General features: G+C 43.9%; 1 pseudogene; it reads right to left on the bottom strand.

Moving 5' to 3' along the window:
- Positions 1–4139: 4139 nt before the first annotated feature.
- LOC141111681 (uncharacterized) lies at positions 4140–6759 on the bottom strand (annotated as a pseudogene).
- Between the last annotated feature and the right edge of the window lie 15320 nt (positions 6760–22079).

Raw genomic sequence — 22079 nt, 5'->3', positions numbered from 1 at the left:
CCTTGGAAATGACTGTAAAATGCTGGCAGTGATCTCAAAGTGAACCTTGGATCAGATGTATATTTTTAAGTCAAGTGTTTGCATGCGAAAAATGTGTCAAGGTATTTATTATTTGCTTTTCTCCCCAGAAGGTTGGCACTATAGTTATTCAGCTGTCATCCAGGGTCACAATCTACTTCCTGAGCTCAGAGATGGCACAATCATGTACATTTTTTTACCTATGAAATTCTGGTCTGTGTTCACAAATCAGCCTCTGCTGTCGCCTCTCATCTTTTGACTTACTACAAAGTAACAATGTTGCAGTCTGATCACTGGGGTAGAGAGGAGACCATTACTGGCCATACACGTATAGATTTTCAATAGAAAATGTTTGTTTTAGGAATGTTTCTTTGATTTTCTAATCCTTAGTGGGGTCAAATTGACATTTATTTTCAACCACTGTGATGAGAACATTCAAAGAAGGATGGAGAATGTTTCTCACACAAATTAATTTCAAACAGTGTATGTGGTTTTCGTTCAGGAAAACGTGATTTCACACACATTTCCAACACGCAAAGGTCTAAAACTAGCCTTAGGAAATGCTTCCCGCTGCCTGCAGCAGAGTGATGATGTTATCTCAGCCTAGGCACAGTCACTGGACTGAAGCCAGGGCCGGTGGCCTACCGGGATACCGGAAAATTTCCCAGTAGGCCGCCTGCCCTGGGGCCAATTTGAGCGGCGACTGCCGCGCTCTTTTCCCTCTGTCCTCCGGCCCTCCTATGCCACGGAGTTGGGTCTGTGTGTGCAAAGTCCTGCCCCCCTAGAACGGCTCGTGTGATAGTCTTCTAGATGGAACACTGATTGAATCAGTGTTCTGCCTATCAAATGAGCCGGTCTAGCTAGGGGGGGGCGGGACCTTGCACACAGCGTCGGAGGACAGAGGGGGGGAGCGCTGTGTGTTATCCAGAAAATGGTGAGGCTGACATTAGTGGACACAGAGGTTGCAATTGGTGGACACAGAGGCTGCAGTTAGTGGGCACACAGAGGCTGCAATTAGTGGGCACACAGAGGCTGCAATTGGTGGGCACAGAGGCTGCAATTAATGGGCACAGAGGCTGCAATTGGTGGGCACAAAGGCTGCAATTGGTGGGCACACAGAGGCTGCAATTGGTGGGCACACAGAGGCTGCAATTGGTGGGCACACAGAGGCTGCAATTGGTGGGCAGAGAGGCTGCAATTGGTGGGCACACAGAGGCTGCAATTGGTGGGCACACAGAGGCTGCAATTGGTGGGCACAGAGAGGCTGCAATTGGTGGGCAAAGAGGCTGCAATTGGTGGGCACACGGAGGATGCAATTGGTGGGCACAGAGAGGCTGCAATTGGTGGGCACCGTGAGGCTGCATTCATGGGCACAGAGAAGCTGCATTGGTGGGCACAGCAAAGCTGCATTGGTGGGCACAGCAAAGCTGCATTGGTGGGCACAGCGGGCTTCATTGGTGGGCACAGAGAGACTGCATTCATGGGCACAGTGAGGCTGCAATGAAGTGAAGCTGCATTGGTGGGCACAGCGAAGCTGCATTGGTGGGCACAGCAAGGCTGCATTGGTGGGCAAAGAGAGGCTGCATTGGTGGGCACAGTGAGGCTGCAATGATGAGCACAGAGAGGCTGCAATGATGGACACAGAGAGGCTGCATTGATGGGCACCATGAAGCTACAATGATGGGCACAGTGAGGCTGCAATGATGGACACAGTGAGGCTGCATTGATGGGCACAGGGAGGCTGCATTGGTGGGCACAGGGAGGCTGGATTGGTGGGTACAGTGAGACTGCATTAATGGGCACCGTAAAGCTGGATTTGATGGGCACAGTGAGGCTACAATGATGGGCACAGTGAGGCTGCAATGATGGGCACAGTGAGGCCTCATTGGTGGGCATGGCAAGGTTGCATTGATGGGCTTAGTGGGGCTGCATTGATGGGCACAGTGAGGCTGCAATGATGGGCACAGTGAGGCTGCATTGATGGGTACCATAAAGCTGCATTTGATGGGCACAGTGAGGCTGCAATGATGGGCACAGTGAGGATAAATTGATGGGCACAGTGAGGCTGCATTGATGGGCACAGTGAGGCTGCATTTGATGGGCACTGATTAGGCTGCATTGATCTCTTGTACCATGTCTGCAGTCTCTGACCATCTTTAGCATGATGTCCTCAGTCTCTAACCATCTCCTGTACCATGCCTGCAGCCTCTGACACCTCCTGTATCATGCCTGCAGCCTCTGATCATCTCTTGTAACATGTCCGCAGCATCTGACCATCTCTTGTATCATGTTCTCAGTCTCTACCCACCTTTTGTATCCTGTCCTCAGTCTCTAGCCATCTCTTGTATCATGTCCTCACTGTCTCTAGCTATCTCTTGTATTCTATCCTCAGTCTCTAAACATCACTTGTATCATATCCTCAGTCTCTAACTATCTCTTGTACCATGTCCGCATCCTCGGACCATTTCTTGTCTAATATCATGTCTGCAGTCTCTGAGGGGGAGTCTGGAGAGGAGTTAAGAGTGGGAGTGCCGCTAGGATGGGGGTCATAGGAGTAGTCAGATGTGTATGGACTGTGGAGAGGAGATTATAGGATAAAACCAGAGCCACCAACCTGGATCCGTCTAACTGAGCCCTGCACAGTGCACCTGAGAAGAGGTCAGTGACAGCGCCGCCAGGCAAGTTTGAGGGGGGTCACTGATGTAAGGGGGGAGTGAATACAATAATATAAGGGGGCACTGATATAAAGGTTTCTGCCTCATATCAGTAACCCCCCCATTCTTTCTTTAGAAGGTGGTCATTGGAAACCAGAACCCCCCCCGTTCCTGGGTTGCCCCTAGATGATGGACCAATTTTACCACTTTTAACTGGAATTTGATATATATATATATATAAAGCCCTATGCGCTTTCATATTCATATCTGCCATATATATATATATATATATATATATATATATATATATATATATATATATATATATACACTCTTCAAATGTGCTTTAAAATGCATGGTTTTCCCTTTCATGAACAAGGAAGTAATGACGTTATGATGGTTATGATGTTGGACTGGTATAATAATGACATTTTTTCCAAGGCTGGTTTTTATTCCCAGTCCGGCCCTGCACTGAAGCTCAAGGCCTGTAGGCCTGTTTTTCTGAAAATGAACACAGTCACTGTATATTGTGACATGCCAGGAATGTATTCATGCAGACTTATAATGTTACTGAAAGGTCCACTTTAAAGCAGTTTAAAACCATAAATGTGATATAGTGCAGATTACCAACTATTAGATGTGGCGGCTGCATTAGTTTCCTTTTCTAGGATTTTTCCCTTCTGTTTTCATCTGGTGATCTGGCCAGTAACACACCTCCTGTTTTTGAGCGCCCCCACTCTGGTGTTATGCTGCGTACACACGGTCGGACTTTTTGTCTACAAAAGTCCGACGGACGCCGATGGACTAAAGCCGGCTGACAATCCGATCGTGTGTGGGCTTCCCCGGACTTTCAGCGGACTTTTCCAGCCGCAAATCTGACGGACTTTAGATTTGAAACATGCTTCAAATCTTTACGTCGTAACTACGCCGGACCCAGAAATCCGCTCATCCCTATGCTAGTCCGCCGGACAAAAACCCACGCTAGGGCAGCTATTGGCTACTGGCTATCAACTTCCTTATTTTGGTCCGGTGTACATCATCACGTATGAAACCGTCGGACTTTTGTGTGATCGTATGTAGGCAAGTCCGTTCGTTAGAAAGTCTGCCGCAAGTCCGCCAAAAGTCCGCCAAATGTCCGTCGAAAGTCTGTCGGACGGGCTGTCAGACTTTTGTAGCCGGAAAGTCCAACCGTGTGTACGCGGCATTAGATGTACCAGCAAATTTTAATGCACTAACAAGTTGAAGCTGAGCTCCAGATCGAGCTGCAGTTACACAAGCAGTTAAAGGTCTTTCTTCCTTTTCTCTCTTCCTTTCTCTCTCCCTTCCTTTCTCTAGTCTTTCTTTCCTTTCTCTCTTCCTTCCTTTCACTCTTCCTTCCTTTCTCTCTCCCTTCCTCTCTTCCTTGCTTCATTCCTTCCTTTCTCTCTTCTTTTCTCTCTTCCTTCCTTCATTTCTCTCTTCCTTCCTTCATTTCTCTCTTCCTTCCTCTTTTCCTTTCTCTCGTCCTTCCTTTCTCTCTTCCTTCATTCTTTTCTTCCTCTCTTCCTTCCTTCCTTCCTTTCTCCCTTCCTTCTTTCCTTTCTCTCTTCCTTCATTCCTCTCTTCCTTATTTCTTTTTTCTCTTCCTTCCTTTCTCTCTTCCTTCCTCTCTTCCTTCCTGCCTCTCTTCCTTCCTTTCTCTCTTCCTTCCTGCCTCTCTTCCTTCCTGCCTCTCTTCCTTCCTTTCTCTCTTCCTATTTCCTTCCTTCCTCTCTTTCTTCCTTCCTCTCTTCCTTCCTTTCTCTCTTCCTATTTCCTTCCTTCCTTCTTTTCTCTCTTCCTTCCTTCTTTTCTCTCTTCCTTCCTTTCTCCTTTCCTTTCTCAAGTCCTTCTTTCCATTCTCTCTATCTTCCTTTCTCTCTTCCTTACTTTCACTCTTCCTTCCTTTCTCTCTCCCTTTCTCTCTTCCCTCCTTCATTCCTTCCTCCCTTTCTCGCTTCCTTCCTATCTCTCTTCTTTTATCTCTTCCTTCCTTCATTTCTCTCTTCCTTTCTCTTTTCCTTTCTCTCTTCCTTCTTTCCTTCCTTTCCCTCTTCCTTCTGTCCTCTCTTCCTTCTTTCCTTTCTCTCTTCCTTCGTTTCTCTCTTCCTTCCTTTCTCTCTTCCTTCATTTCTATCTTCCTTCCTTCCTCTCTTCCTTCCTTTTTCTCTTCCTATTTCCTTCCTTTCTTCCTTTCTCTCGTCCTTCCTTCTTTTGTCTCTTCCTTTCCCTCTCCCTTCCTTCCTTTCTCTAGTCCTTCTTTCCAATTTATCTTCCTTTCTCTCTTCCTTCCTTCTCTCTCCCTTCCTCTCTCCCTTCCTTCATTCCTTCCTCCCTTTATCTCTTCCTTTCTTTCTCTCTTCTTTTCTCTCTTCCTTCCTTCATTTCTCTCTTCCTTCCTTTCTCTTTTCCTTTTTCTCTTCCTTCTTTTCTCTTTTCCCTTTTCTCTTCCTTCCTTTCTCTTTTCCTTCCTTCTTTCCTTTCTCTCTTCCTTTATTTCTCTTGTCCTTCCTTTCTCTCTTCTTACCTTTCCCCTTCCTTCCTTCCTCTCTTCCTTCCTTTCCCTCTTCCTTCCTTCCTCTCTTCCTTCCTTCCTTTCTCTCTTCCTTTCATTTCGCTCTCCCATCCTTTCTCTCTCCCTTCCTTCCTTCCTTCCTTCCTTCCTTCCTTCCTTCCTTCCTTCCTTCCTTCCTTCCTTCCTTCCTTCCTTCCTTCCTTCCTCTCTTCCTTTCTTCCTTCCTCTCTTCCTTCCTTTCTCCTTCCTTCCTCTCTCCCTTCCTCTTCCTTCCTTAATTCCTCCCTCCCTTTCTCTCTTCTTTCCTTCCTTTCTCTCTTCCTTCCTTTCTCTCTTCCTTCCTTTCTCCCTTCCTTCCTTCCTTCCTTCCTTCCTTTCTTCCTTCTTTTCTCTCTTCCTTATTTCCTTTCTCTCTCTTCCTTCCTTTCTTCTTTCTTTCTTTCTTTCTTTCTTTCTTTCTTTCTTAGCCATCCCTCTTCCTTTCTCTCTCTACTGATTATCTCTCTATTTCCCCATCTATTTATCGATCTATCCATCCACCCTATATCATATATCACTCTATATCACTGTATCTATCTATCTACTGTATCTATCTATCTATCTAATTTCTTTCTCTTTCTTTCTTTCTTTCTTTCTTTCTTTCTTTCTTTCTTTCTTTCTTCCTTTCTTTATTACAGTATAGTATTAATGTACTTTTATTTTTATTGTTGTTATTGTGTCTTGGTTCCTTTCATTATTGTGATATCGTGTTGTCTTCACTGACTGTATCTTAATATTTTCCCTTTGGGATTACCAAAGTATTCTGAATCTGAATTTATTTTGGGATAAAGGTTTTACATGAACAAATAAAAGCTGATTGTTGTAAGCCCCCCTGCCAGTGGTAAATGGTTTGTCTCATCCCTCTAACTGCTAAATTTGTAGGACAGCTTGTTCTGCTGAATAACAACAGACATACTGGCCAGATCACCAGGTGAACATAAAGGAAAGAAAGCCTAAATAAGAAAACTAATGCAGCCATCACATCTAAGAATTGGTAAGCTGCAATATAATAAATGTTTGCTTTTGGGTTTAATACCGCTTTAAAGTAAACTACTCAGACACGGCGGTGCTGCTGAGTGTTATATGTTCCGAAAACTGCTGACTGCCAAGTGCCCCTGTATCGCTGGAGCTCAGCCTGTCCTCTCCTACATTGTTTCCTCCGGTGAAATATGACTGCCTTAGACTTCTAACATGTTGTATTAGTTAAAACCCCCATTCGGCATAGTTAAACCATGCTGTAAGCTTTCCTTATCCTCTGTGAGCAAACAACAAAGGTCCTCCTGGAAGCCCGGCGAGGAAGCAGATCTGCGGTAATACAACCTAGGCCGGATCATTTTCCTCCGGGGCTGCCGATCCAAGGCACGACACAATGATAGAATGTTTCGGGGTCCCTGCCAAGCGCGTGGAGTCACGAGGAACGAGGGAGAAACATGCAACGGAAACTTTAAACTACGATGAATAAAAAGCCCGGAGAGTTTATATCAACCTGGAAAGTGTCAAGTGATTTTTTTTTTTCCTTTAGATGAAAATGCTTCCTAAGGAATGGTAAGAGCCGAGCCAAGCAACGCCGGAACTCGCCAATGCCAACGCCGGAACTCGCCAATGCCAACGCCGGAACTCGCCAAAGCCAACGCCGGAACTCGCCAATGCCAACACCAGAACTCGCTAAAGCCAACGCCGGAACTCGCCAATGCCAACGCCGGAACTCGCCAAAGCCAACGCCGGAACTCGCCAATGCCAACGCTGGAACTCGCCAATGTCATCCAAAGACCACTACAGCTAGCCAATCAGACATCATTTCTTCATTCACAATTTTTAATAAATCCCATCAACAGGTTTGAGTTGGAATCGGGATTCGGACATTCTAGCTTTTCAGTTCAATTGGGAAAAAAAACAAGATATTGATCCGTAATGGGGGTGGGGGGGGGGGTGGGGGGAGAAAAATAGGATTTTGATAAAAGGAGGAAGAGATAAAATTCCTGTCTGGTTTTTATCTCTGTCTGTGATTTTCCCTTTTTGTTCTGCTGTGATACCTATAAAAGAAATGGAAGGAGAGTAAAAAAAACACAAAATTGTATCAAATACTTACCAATACTTACAGCGTTTTTTCCTGGAGCCAACATGGCGGCATATATGTTGTAGACCATATTAATGTTGCCATGTTGACGCTATGAAAATTTAAAATTCTATCAAATTCTTACCAAAATTTTCCTAGCGCCAGTCCATGGCAGCATATTAAGCACATGTATGCTGCCAAGATCCACCAGGAAAACAGAAAATTATATCAAATAATTACTACATACATGTTCTAAATATGCTGCCATGGATTGGCGCCAGGAAAGGAAAATTACGGTAAGCGTTTGATACAATTTTCCATTTTCCTGACGCCAACATGACAGCATACATATGGAGTAGGCTTAACTCCAATGTAAAAATGCATATAAAAGCAAAGGAGAAGGCCTTCAAAAAATACAAGGATCATCATTAACATTCAGACTTTACAAAGAATGCAACAAGAAATGTAAGGGTGAAATTAGGGCGGCTAAGATAGAACACAAAAGGCACACAGTGGAGGAAAGCAAAAAAAATCCCAAGAAATTCTTTAACCACTTAAGCCCCGGACCATTTGGCTGCCCAAAGACCAGAGCACTTTTTGCAATTCGGCACTGCATCGCTTTAACTGACAATTGCGCCGTCGCGCGACGTTGCTCCCAAACAAAACGTCCTTTTTTTCCCCACAAATAGAGCTTTCTTTTGGTGGTATTGGATCAGCTCTGCGGTTTTTATTTTTTGCGCTATAAACAAAAAAATAGCGGCAATTTTGAAAAAAAAGCATAATTTTTTACTTTTTGCTATAATAAATACCCCCCAAAAATATATAAAAAAAATTTTTTTCCTCAGTTTAGGCCGATACGTATTTTTCTACATATTTTTGGTAAAAAAAAAAAATCGCAATAAGCAGTTTTTGATTGGTTTGCGCAAAAGTTATAGCGTCTATAAAATAGGGGATAGTTTTATAGCTTTTTTATTAATAATATTTTTTACTAGTAATGGCGGCGATCAGCGATTTTTATCGTGACTGCGACATTATGGTGGACATGTCGTACATTTTTGCCGTTATTTTGGGACCATTCACATTTATACAGCGATCAGTGCAATTACAAATGCATTGATTACTGTGTAAATGTGACTGGCAGTGAAGGGGTTAACCACTAGGGGGCAGTGAAGGGGTTAAGTGTGACACTGATCACATCTCCCTGTCAGTGTCACTAGGCAGAACGGGGAAATGCTTGTTTACATTAGCATTTTCCCGTTCTTCCTCTTCTTGAGACGATCGCGGGTATCCCCGTGGACATCAGGTCCGCGGGACCCGTGATCACAGTCACGAAGGTCGCGGGGGGCACGCGAACACACCGCCGGTGGTGCGCGCGCTCGCAAACCGCTTCTTAAAGGGCAACATACAGGTACGTTAATATGCCTGTACGTGCCATTCTGCCAACGTATATCAGCGTGAGCCGGTCGGCAAGCGGTAATGTATATAAACAGTAAAAAAGGGAGGACAGACCATATTGGCCCCATAAAGAATGAGGAAGAAAATCTGGTTACAAAGGATGGGGAGATGGCGAAGGTATTGAATTTATTCTTCTCCTCAGTCTTCACGAGGGAATCGGAGGGGCTTCAGTAACCAAAACTGCAGTGTTTATCCTCATGACTCATCACAGGAAGTACCTCCATGGTTAACAGAGGACAGAAATAAAATTAGACTTGGGAAACCTAACATTAATAAATCACTAGGACCGGATGGCTTGCACCCGAGGGTCTTTATGGAACTCAGTCAAGTAATTGCCAGACCATTGTTCCTAATTTTTACTGACAGTCTATTGACTGGAATGGTACCAGCGGATTGGGGAAAAGCCAATGTAGCACCAATATTTAAAAAAGGGCGCGAAAATACATCCCTGGGAATTACAGTCCAGTTAGCCTAACATCAATTGTATGCAAGCTCTTGGAGGGGATGATAAGGGACTATATACAAAATTTTAGTCATAAAAACAGTATCATTAGCAGTATTCAGCATGGATTCATGAAGAATCGATCTTGCCAAACCAATCTATTAACCTTCTATGAGGAGGTGAGTTGCCATCTAGATAAAGGAAGGCCCGTAGACGTGGTGTATCTGGATTTTGCAAAAGCATTTGACACAGTTCCCCATAAACGTTTACTGTACAAAATATGGTCCGTTGGCATGGACCATAGGGTGAGTACATGGATTGAAAACTGGCTACAAGGGCGTGTTCAGAGGGTGGTGATAAATGGGCAGTACTCGGAATGGTCAGGGGTGGGTAGTGGGGTCCCCCAGGGTTCTGTGCTGGGACCAATCCTATTTAATTTGTTCATAAACGACCTGGAGGATGGGATAAACAGTTCAATCTCTGTATTTGCAGACGATACTAAGCTAAGCAGGGCAATAACTTCTCCGCAGGATGTGGAAACCTTACAAAAAGATCTGAACAAATGAATGGGGTGGGCAACTACATGGCAAATGAGGTTCAATGTAGAAAATGTAAAATAATGCATTTAGGTGGCAAAAATATGAATGCAATCTATACACTGGGGGGGGGGGGAACCTCTGGGGGAATCTAGGATGGAAAAGGACCTGGGGGTCCTAGTAGATGATAGGCTCAGCAAATGGCATGCAATGCCAAGCTGCTGCTAACAAAGCAAACAGAATATTGGCATGCATTAAAAAGGGGATCAACTCCAGAGATAAAATGATAATTCTTCCGCTCTACAAGACTCTGGCCCGGCCTCACCTAGAGTATGCTGTCCAGTTCTGGGCACCAGTCCTCAGGAAGGATGTGCTGGAAATGGAGCGAGTACAAAGAAGGGCAACAAAGCTAATAAAGGGTCTGGAGGATATTAGTTATGAGGAAAGGTTGCGAGCACTGAACTTATTCTCTCTGGAGAAGAGACGCTTGAGAGGGGATAGGTTTTCAATTTACAAATACTGTACTGGTGACCCCACAATAGGGATAAAACGTTTCCATGGAAAGGAGTTTAACAAGACACGTGGCCACTCATTAAAATTAGAAGAAAAGAGGTTTAACCTTAAACTGCGTAGAGGGTTCTTTACTGTAAGAGCGGCAAGGATGTGGATTTCCCTTCCACAGGCGGTGGTCTCAGTGGGTAGTATCGATAGTTTCAAGAAACTATTAGATAAGCACCTGAACGACCGCAACATACAGGGATATACAATGTAATACTGACATATAATCACACACATGGGTTAGACTTGATGGACTTGTGTCTTTTTTCAACCTCACCTACTATGTAACTCTGTAACTATGCCGCCATGTTGGCGCCAGGAAAAAACATTGCATCCTAACCCTTTATCAGCCTACTAAAAATGACAATAAAAAACTGACAGGGGCTATAACCAAAGTTTCCCATTTTATACTAAAAAAAATATATATATTGGCTGGAGGTGAGCTTTGCCTGCAGGACACAAAGCCATACAGTAATGTATTTATTACCAAATTGCATATATTTTTAAACGCAAATGGTATAAGTACCTAAACATGTCCTATTTTTAGCTTCCTTTAGGGCTCATTTCCATTTTTTTTTTGCTGGGGTGGGTCATGGACCAGACCAGTCTGTACTGTTTAACAATAGGGTGGTCTGGAGGGAGCTCCTTGTTTTGTCCATTATGAGGGGCTCCCACCATCTGTGCCCATTATGAGGAGTTCCCACCATCCCTGAACTGAGTTCTTGTGTCTGCACACCTGCTGTGCCCATTATGATGAGTTCCCACCATCCTCGAACTAAGTTCTTTTGGTCTGCACACCTGCTGTGCCCATTATGAGGCGTTCCTACGATCCCTGAACTGAGTTCTTGGGTCTGTATACCTGCTGTGCCCATTATGAAGGGTTCTCACCATCCCTGAACTGAGTTCTTGGGTCTGTACACCTGCTGTACCCATTATGAATAGTTCCCACCATCCTTGAACTGAGTTTTTTGGTCTGTACACCTGCTGTGCGATCATAAGGGGTGCCCATCATCCCTGAACTGAGTTCTTGGGTCTGTACACCTGCTGTACCCATTATGAGGGGTTCCCACCATCCCTGAACTGAGTTCTTTGGTCTGTACTCCTGCTGTGCCCATTATGAGGAGTTCCCGCCCATCTCTGAAATGAGTTCTTGGGTCTGTACACCTGCTGTGCCGATTATGAGGAGTTCCCACCATCCCTGAACTGAGTTCTTTGGTCTGTACTCCTGCTGTGCCCATTATGAGGAGTTCCCGCCCATCTCTGAAATGAGTTCTTGGGTCTGTACACCTGCTGTGCCGATTATGAGGAGTTCCCACCATCCCTGAACAGAGTTCTTGGGTCTGTACACCTGCTGTGCCGATTATGAGGAGTTCCCACCATCCCTGAACAGAGTTCTTTGGTCTGTACTCCTGCTGTGCCCATTATGAGGAGTTCCTGCCCATCTCTGAAATGAGTTGTTGGGTCTATACACCTGCTGTGCCGATTATGAGGAGTTCCCACCATCCCTGAACAGAGTTCTTGGGTCTGTACACCTGATGTGCCCATTATGAGGGGTTCTCACTGTTGAAGTATCGGAGACATATAAGAAGCCAGGTATGTACAAAGTGTAAAGGGTGCCACCCCAATGCTAGTGTAGACGTCCAGAATGGGTAAAAAAACACAACACTGTACAACCCGCTGGTGGTATCCAGTTTCTGCAGATATAAAAGTTACCAACATTCTACTGAACCCAATCATTTTGAGGTCACATACTATATAAGCCTTGATGAAGGGTGTCTGAACACCTGAAAAGTGTTGGATCTTTTTTTACCATTTAGTATTTAAAAATCACTCTTAGGCTGGTTTCTGACTGCGTTTTTTCAGTCCGGAGTGCAGTGCGGTTTTGTTCACCAGTTCAGGTGCTATTCAGGTGCAAATATTTACTTGAATTTGCACCTAAACTGGACCCAAAATCGCACAGAACCCTTTTCGACAACAGACCAGTGGCCGCCCTGGACATGTGTGAACCGGCTCCATTGAAAGCTGGTCCAATTGACATGTTTTTAACCGCATCCGATTCACATATATGTGAACCAAGCCTAAGGGCTTGTTCACATGTACGGCAGCCCTTGCAGCTTCCCTAAAAAGTGATCAGGAGACACGTGACAGGTATGTCAGCTCCTCACTGCCCAATTTAACCCTGTAAGTGCTGAACCACCGCACCACAGCCGCATACATTGCACGTTGTTGCGGGGCATTTGTACTGCCACCTCATAGACTTGCATTGATTGTATTAGGTGGTGGTAAAACCCAAGGAATGTAACATGCTATTTAATTTTTGCTGCAGCCACAAAGCATAGCATCAGCATTTATACAGCCCTGAGCGGCTGTATGCCCTGGTACAGGTCGGTGGTTGTTGGGGTGGTTAAACCACGACTCAGGCTGCTGTTTTTTACCGCACACTAGCCGCATATGTGAACAAAGCCTTAGACTATTGGTGCGGCACCCCTCTTAGTTTTAAATATTTGTACTTCTTTCGGGGTCCCCCTGGGTGTGCTCTGGTGTACAGTATGTGAGCAGCCTCACAAGGCCCGTACTGGCCATAGGGCACACTGGGCATTTGCCCAGTGGGCCAGGGCCGCCGTGGTCTATGTCCTGGCAGGAGCGGTCTTTTGGTGACTGGGCCATGCAGCGGGAGGTGGGCGGTGTCTGCGGTCCGGACGCTGGCAGGGGTCGCCGCTCACATCCCCCAGTGCAGGCCTGCCTCTGTCTACTCTCCCGGTTCTCTTGCCCTCCAGCAGTGTCGTCCTGTTGGTGGGACAGGAGGACCTGGAGATCTGCACAGAGGGCGGGATACACAGGCTGCCCTGCCAAAGACAGAGAGGGAGGTAGTTGGAGAGGGGGGGGCATCTCTGTGGGGGGCCGCTGTGGTTTGGGGAGCACAGCGGTATGGGTGGGGCTGCACTGTGGGGGGGTCACTGTAATCATTGAGGCTCCCCTTTGCAGTGCAGTCCCCTTTGGGTTGCAGTGCGGGGGACAGGCTCTGTGGGTGTCCCGTCACCAATTCCCCCCCCCCAATTCCCGGTAACTGGAGGTGTCGGCTGCTCGGTCTGGAATGCCCGGGCCTGTTTTTCGCCCCAACTCGCCTGAGCTTCCCAGAAGCAACTCAGCATAATCAATCTTTAACACTGGATGTTAATAATAGGAGATCTATTGTGTATGAATCCTGAATATACTGGTAATTAGACGCCTCAGCCTAGCAAAATGGAGAGATCCTTTAAATCCCCACAGTGAATAAGCTGTTCAGAGTTTTGTTTGTATGAACCAGTAAAATAAAAATAGAAATGTAGAAAAATGAAATAAATGGTTAGATTCTGTACTTTTTTTTAAGCAAAGTATCTTTATTTCATTGCAAAGCATAACATCTCAAATACCAAGTTGACTTCCCAAGTGTAATGTTACACCCGCTTGTCTCCTCTGCGTTCACAACCTTCTGTCCAATCAGGCTCGGAGGAGAAGAATAGATGAAGTAAGACAGTAGAAAATTCAACAAATCAATGCTAATCAGAAGCCTGGTGATTTAGAATGACTGCAGGTACAGGAGCACCAAGATAGACATCGGGTGGGATTTCCCGCAGGTATTTCTTAATCAGCTCCGTCAAGAAACATTTGGTCCTCTGTCTTTTAAGTCGCCATACAAAGTTGAACTATATAGTTAACCAGTCAAACATAGCAAAAGATTTATTTTCAATTCTGTGCAGCCGGTGTTGTGATCCAGATCTGATTCCATGTTTAATAGGATACCAGAGCCAACACATTTTGGTGCTGCAAGGGTTCCACCATCTTACAATCCCCGAAACTCGCTCATCCATGTCTTTATGGACCTTGCTTTGTGCTCTGGTGCGCAGTCATGTTGGAACAGGAAGGGGCCGTCCCCAAACTGTTCCCACAAAGTTGGGAGCATGAAATTGTCCAAAATGTCTTGGTATGCTGATACCTTAAGTGTTCCCTTCACTGGAACTAAGGTGCTGAGCCCAACCCCTGAAAAAAAAAAAAAACCCACACCATAATCCCCCCTCCACCAAATGATTTGGATCAGTGCACAAAGCAAAGTCCATAAAGACATGGATGAGCGAGTTTGGGGTGGAGGAACTTGACTGGCCTGCGCAGAGTCCTGACCTCAACCCAATAGAACACCTTTGGGATAAATTAGAGCGAAGACAGCGAGCCAAGCCTTCTCGCCCAACATCAGTGCCTGACCTCACAAATGGGCTTCTGGAAGAATGGTCAAACATTCCCATAGACACACTCCTAAACCTTGTGGACAGCCTTCCCAGAAGAGTTGAAGCTGTTATAGCTGTAAAGGGTGGGCCAACTCAATATTGAACCCTACGGACTAAGACTGGGATTCCATTAAATTTCATGTGCGTGTAAAGGCAGGTATACGCAGGTATAGCGTATATTTAAAACAGCCTTTGGAGCAGCCTTTGGTCCCTTTCTTCCAGAAGCCTTTAAGGAATCTAAACTGCCAAAAATGGTATTATAATTTGGATCCTGCTTGAGACATCCCATATATGACATTTGGGTGAATCTAAGTTCATCCAGATTTCGGGATCAATTTTAAGGAGGAACTCAGACTGAAGGTAACTGAACGGGAGGGTTAAGCAACAGTAGAATGGAGAAGGAGATGACATGGTGATCTCCCTCTTCTCATCTACTCACACAATGGTCAGCGTTATGCCTCGGCGTGCAAAATCAGAGCTATGGAAAGTCAACTCAAAAAGGAGCAGTGTTCTCAAATCAACAATTTCTACAGTTGAAAATTGCTGTCATTCAAAGGCACTTAAACAATTTTCTCGGGGTTATCAGTGGTCACCGCACAAAAGGCTCGCTTTAAGGCCCTTTTACTATGGTCACCCACTACCCAGAAAAACAGGTACATGCCTCAGCAAGAAGAAGGACGATACGGATAATCCAATTTCACATCTAAAAGAACAGAAACATCCCAAGAATTTCTTAATACTTATAAACCGCATTTACTATATTAAAGGTTTGAAGTGAAAATTTAGGTAAACAGTTACATGAACAGCTTAATCAGTTGTGGACACTGGGCCTAATTACACATACCCAGAAAAGTACACAGAGAATATATACATTATAATACCAAAAGTATTGGGACGTCCGCCTTTACACGCACATGAACTTTGAAGACTGGCATCCCAGTCTTAAGCCGCGTACACACGATCGGATTTTCTGACGGGAATTGTGTGATGACAGGCTGTTGGCAGAAAATCCGACTGTGTGTACGCTCCAACGGACAATTGTTGTCGGATTTTCCGCAGACAAATGTTGGATGGCAGGTTTTAAAATTTTCCGCGAACAAATGTCTGTTGTCGGATTTTCCAAGCGTGTGTACACAAGTCCGTCGGACAAAAGTCCAAAGTACAAACAGGTATGCTCGGAAGCAAGGACGAGCCGGAAGCGGTCAGCGTTCGTAATGGAGAATTAACATTTGTGACGCGGCAAATTCTGAAATCTCGAAATGCAGCGCACAATTCTCTTCTTCTTTAATGGGATAATAATGAAGCTGCTTTGCTGGTGATACTGATGGTGTTATTGCAAACTGATTTTCAAAGGCTTTTTTTTCTAGTGATATCAAGAATATTATTATGCTTTTTTTTTTTTTTTTTTTTTTGTTATTTGGGCAAGTTACCACAACACCATTATCCAGTAGTTTTTAAGATCAAAGATACAACTATGTTGGGGTCCCTTGTCAATTTTACATTGTATTTTTTTTAAATGTAACTGCCGACTCCCAAACTGTCATTTGAAGTAAAACACATAGCCAAGTATTATTCTCCACAATTTTTTTATTGTGCATTAAAAAAAAGAAAACAAATAAAATTAGACATGATATCTGCCAATAGAACTTAACAAAAAAGTACATTCTATGCATCCAAAAATATAGAAAATTTAATAAATCAAATCATTATTATTCAACCCAAAAAAATAAAAGCCTCATGCATGTGTCCTGCTTCTTAAAGCGGAGTTCCACACAAAAATGGAACTTCCGCTTTTCGGAACCCTCCCCCCCTCCGGTGTCACATTTGGCACCTTTCAGGGGGGAGGGGGGTGCAGATACCTGTCAAAGACAGGTATTTGCACCCACTTCCGGCATAGACTCCTATGGGAGTCTACGCCACTTCCCGTCCCGACCGCGCTGTCTGCTGGGAACACACAGCTCCCAGCAGAGAGCGGGGACCACTAGGGATGCGCAGCGTGACTCGCGCATGCGTAGTAGGGAACCGGGAAGTGAAGCCGCAACGCTTCACTTCCTGATTCCCTCACCTAGGATGGCGGCGGCAGCTGCCGAGAACCGAGCGGGTTCTCGGCGTCCCCTGCCGACATCGCTGGACCCTGGGACAGGTAAGTAGCAATGTATTAAAAGTCAGCAGCTGCAGTATTTGTAGCTGCTAGCTTTTAATATTTTTTTTTTTTGGCGGTGTGGGTGAACCCCCGCTTTAATATAGGGAGTCAGCAATGCCAAGAATTGGTGAAAGCAGGGGTCCGTCATCAGGAGATAATTCTGAAAAACATCCGGATTATTCTCCTGGAGCTCCCGCAGCAAAGGCATATGACATAATTGGTCACAATTAATAAAGCAACCAATTATTGGTCCAAGAAATCCTCCTCCTCCTGTTCCTGGACTGGACTTGGGTCAAAGCAATAACTCCAAGCCCAATAATAAATAACACGTTATCTCCTCCGATTCCACAACATGGCTGGTTGGTTGCCGAACCGCCGCTCAGAAACGAACTGAAAAGCGCAAACTGAAAAGCGCAAATCAACACTCACCAAACTTCTACTAACACGAAATTAGCAGGAGCCCAAAGGGAGGTGCTAAGTAGTACGTCACTATGTTTGTGTTTGTTGGCCGACAATTCCTTGCTGTTTGTATGCAAGACAAAATCCAGGCACACGCCTTCGGACAAAAGTCCAAGGTTTTGTCTGCAGAAAATTCGATAATGTATACGAGGCTTTAGCCCGTAGGGTTCAATATTGAGTTGGCCCACCCTTTGCAGCTATAACAGCTTTAACTCTTCTGGGAAGGTTGTCCACAAGGTTTAGGAGTGTGTCTATGGGAATGTTTGATCATTCTTCCAGAAGCACATTTGTGAGGTCAGGCACTGTTGTTGGACGAGAAGGCCTGGCTCACATTCTCCACTCTAATTCATCCCAAAGGTGTTCTATCGGGTTGAGGTCAGGACCCTGTGCAGGCCAGTCAAGGTCCTCCACCCCAAACTCATTCATCCATGTCTTTATGGACCTTGCTTTGTGCACTGGTGCGCAGTCAAGTTGGAACAGGAAGGGTCCATCCCCAAAACTGTTCCTACATGTTGGGATCATTAAATTGTCCAAAATGTCTTGGAATGCTGACGCCTTTAAGAGTTCCCTTCATGGTATGTATGAGGAAAGATGATAGGGTGTTTTGCATGCATTGAAATAAAAAAAAATAAAAAAAATAGACATTCGAACCTCTTTAACCCCTTCATGCCTAAGCCTTTTTCTGACAATTGTTGGTTAAAATTGAAGTTAAAATCCCTATTTTTTGCTAGAAATTACTTAGAACCCTCAAACAATATAAATATATATATATATATATATATATATATATATATATATATATATATATATATATATATATATATATATATATAATTTTTTTAGCAAAGACACTAGAGAATAAAATGGCGATTGTTGCAATATTTTATGTCACACTGTATTTGCGCAGCGCTCTTTCAAATGCAATATTTTTCGGAAAAAAAAAAAAAATCAGTGAAGTTATATAATGTAAAAGATGATGTTACGCCGAGTAAATAGATACCTAACATGTCAAGCTTTAAAATTGCGCACACTCGTGAAATGGCGACAAACTACGGTACTTAAAAATCTTCATATGCAACGCTTTAAAGTTTTTCACAGGTTACCAGTTTAGAGTTACAGAGGAGGTCTTGCGCTAGAATTATTGCTCTCACTCTAACGATCGGGGCGATATCACACATGTGTGGTTTGAACACTGTTTACATTTGCTGGCGTGACTTACGTAGCACGAGCACACAGTGATGGGGGCGCTTTAATTAATTAATTTTTTACATTGTCCCTTTAAAAAACAAATGTGATTATTTTTATTGCTGTCACCAGGAATGTAAACATTCCTGGTGACAGTAATAGGTCGTAACAGGTAGTCTTTATGGAGGGATCTGGGGTCTATAAGACCCCAAATCCCTTCTTTGCACCTAAAAGCATTCAAAATGCCAAGTTCGGCTGTTTTGAATACTGTCATTTTTTTTAATTTGTCACCTTTACGTTTTCTGTATACCGGAAGTGATGTCATGACATCGCTTCCGGGTTACTAGATCCGAGACCCAATCGAAGTTGATTCCACCTCTAAATAACCAATTCTTCCCCTTTTTCCCTAACTATTATTTTCCCGCTGTTTTTTTTTTCTCCGTTGCTATGCTTTTAGCCATTACTATTTAAACGTACTTTTGTTTCAATTCATTTTGTATGATCATATTTGTTAGTGTTGCAAAAAAAGTGAAAAATTTAAGAAAAAAATATACTAATTCATTTTTTATTAACTTTGTAATGCTTTCTACCAGAATCATAATTTTGGTGTAATTTTAAATAAGACAAATTATAGAATAAAATAATGTATACATTGTATCTACAGTAACACTATTTTTATTTAAAACTATCACAGAGCAAAGTAGAACTTTTTTTTTTTTTTAATTTTGCTATTTTTTTAATGGATTAGATAAAAACATTTTAGCAAAATAAATAAATTAAATGTAGAAAGCATTGTCTCACAAAAATATATAGGCAATACTTTTTTAGGTAGGTGATAATTCAATAGGTCTATAGCAAAAATGTAAAAAGTGAATAGGTGTGAGAACTAAATCGTGTAAAAACCTACGGTATGTGTTTGCTGATTTGTATTATTAAATCAAATTAGTCATTTGATTTCCACACGTCTAACACCCTGAACAGCCCGGCAGGTGACACCGTTGTTTCCTAAAACAGTAATTCAGCTTCTTATGTCTTCTTATGCATTATTATCATTATTTGTTTTCTGAAAAGCTAACCCAGGAGCTGAAATACTAAACCAGGAAAAGGCAGAGTGATCCTATGAAGTAGAAGAGGTGTGTGTATATCACAAGAATGAATACATAGGATTAAAAATATTTTGGTAGGTAAAACAGCAAATATACAGTATATGAATTCCCACAATATAGCTGTTTGCCTGGATTCTGTGTTTAATAGAAAACTGCAAACAGTTCACATTAGCACTTCTGCCTTTCTCACTCTCTGACCAGCTGTCAGAGAGGAAGGAGACGAGAGGATTACATTTTTAAGGAAATCATAAACTGCAGGATATTTACTGTGACCGCATGCACTTTGGCGGTCCATAGGAATTAGGTGGAACTATACTCACCTCCACTACAACACTGGGGTGTCCTGGAAATCCTACACCAGTTGCTGACTCCTTCGACCTGTCTGCTTCCGGGTTCTGCTCTTCAGCCGTTTTGATTGGCCAGGTCAATATGACATGCATGGGAGTTAATTTATCTCTGCAGATGTCAAAATTTGTACACGGTGCTGTCACCTGAAAAGGAATAAAAATAGAATTATACTCACCTCCACTACAACAATGGGATGTCCTGGAGCTGCCACACTAGTTTTGTAAGGGCTTACCTTGGTTGGAGTCCATAGTGCAGAGATGTATGCTCACCCTTGCAAATACACACAGCCCACGGTAACAAGGTAAGAAGCTACCTGGGCTGTGAATCTGTGCACGGGGGCTTGACAGGAATTTGCCAAAGGATTGTCCAGGTAAAGCCGTAGTCTGGGATTCCAGAAGTCAGAATAAACGATAAACAAAGCCAGGGTCAGAAGTCGGGGTCAGTCCTGGAACACTGGAACACTGGAACACTGGAACACTGGAACACTGGAACACTGGAACACCTTTGGCAATGGTAGAGACAAGAAACAATGAACTGACAAAGCCCTCAGAGTGAGGCAGTGTTTTATACCCAGCTGATTGGATAAACAGCCTCAGCTGAACCAGGAGTGACAGGTACAATCAGAGTATCGCCCTCAGTACTTCATGCAGAGCTAGGCATGGCTCGAAAGCAGGCTGAATAGAGAGCTGAGGTGTGGCTCAGGGGTAAAGCAACAGGAGCAGCAAACGGAAGGTTAAGGGTTCAATACCACCTTGAGTCACTGGGGTGTGACCATGCCTGGCCATCTGTTTGGCACGGTAGAGACCTTGACAAGTTGCTGGCTTCTTCTCCCAAGTTCTGTTCTTCAGCTGTTTTGATTAGCCGAGTCAAGATGACATGCACTGGTCTTCTGGGTTCTTTTCTTCAGCAGTTTTGATTGGCCGGGTCAAGATGACATGCACGAGAGTTCATTCATCTTGGCAGATGACAAAATTTGTACACAGCTGCCACCTGAAATGGAATCAAAATGGAAATGTACTCACCTCCACTACAACAATGGGGTGTCCTGGTGCTCCCACACTAGTTGCTGGCTTCTTCTCCAAAAGTTCTGTTCTTCGGCTGTTTTGATTAGCCGAGTCAAGATGACATGCACGGGAGTTCATTCATCTCGGCAGATGCCAAAATTTGTACACAAAGCTGTCACCTGAAAAGCAATTAAAATGGAATTATACTCACCTCCACTACAACACTGGGGTGTCCTGGTGCTCCCACACCAGTTGCTGACTTCTCCGGCTGGTCTTCTTTCGGGTTCTATTCTTCAGCTGTTTTGGTTGGCCGGGACATTCATCTCAGCACAGAGCTGTCACCTGAAATGGACTTCTTTGACTGATCTTCTTCCGGGTTCTTTTCTTCAGCAGTTTTGATTGCCTAAGTCAAGATGACATGCACTGGAGTTCATTCATCTTGGCAGATGCCAAAATTTGTACACAGAGCTGTCACCTGAAATGGAAATAAAATGGAAATGTACTCACCTCCACTACAACACTGGGGTGTCCTGGAGCTCCCACACTAGCTGCTGGCTTCTTCAAACGATCTTCTTCCAAGTTATGTTCTTCAGCTGTTTTGATAAGCCTAGTTAAGATGGCATGCACGGAAGTTCATTCATTTCGGCAGAAGCCACAATTTGTACACAGAGCTGTCACCTGAAAAGGAATTAAAATGGAACTATACTCAACTCCACCACAACACTGAGGTTTCCCCTCAATTGCTGTCTAGGTAACAAAGCTATCGCTACTAGATTTTAGGAAGTGACCATGCCCATTTTTAACCACACCCACAAAATCACACCACCATTTGGAGCCAAACTCACAAAATCACACCCCTATTTTTAACACCCCTTCAATTGGTTACAAGCTTTTGGAACCTGAGACAGACATATAGGTATAAAGACAAAATAAACAGATTTCAAATAAGAGACACCAGCAACTAGGGACAAGTTAATACAATTCAAAATCCTGCACAGAATACTCTATATGCCCCAACGCCTCCATCGCATATACCCAACCTCATCGGTTGCTTGCTGGAGATGCTCTAGCATCCCTGCTGGTTTCCTACATATATTCTGGGATTGCCCACAGGTTCAGGAATATTGGAAGAAGGTAACCCAATTTATCCACAGATTGACCACTATACCTATTCCTCTGACAATTAGTGTCTGTCTCCTCGGCCTGGTAGAACAGTTAGCATTAGCTAAAGCAATCCGCACCCTAATACATAAAATACCTATTATTTTATGCAAGGAAAGC

This window comes from Aquarana catesbeiana, linkage group LG11 (assembly GCF_042186555.1).
Source record: "Aquarana catesbeiana isolate 2022-GZ linkage group LG11, ASM4218655v1, whole genome shotgun sequence".
NCBI lineage: Eukaryota > Metazoa > Chordata > Amphibia > Anura > Ranidae > Aquarana > Aquarana catesbeiana.
Note: the sequence above shows the minus strand (reverse complement) of the source record. Positions and strands in the feature narration are given on the sequence as shown.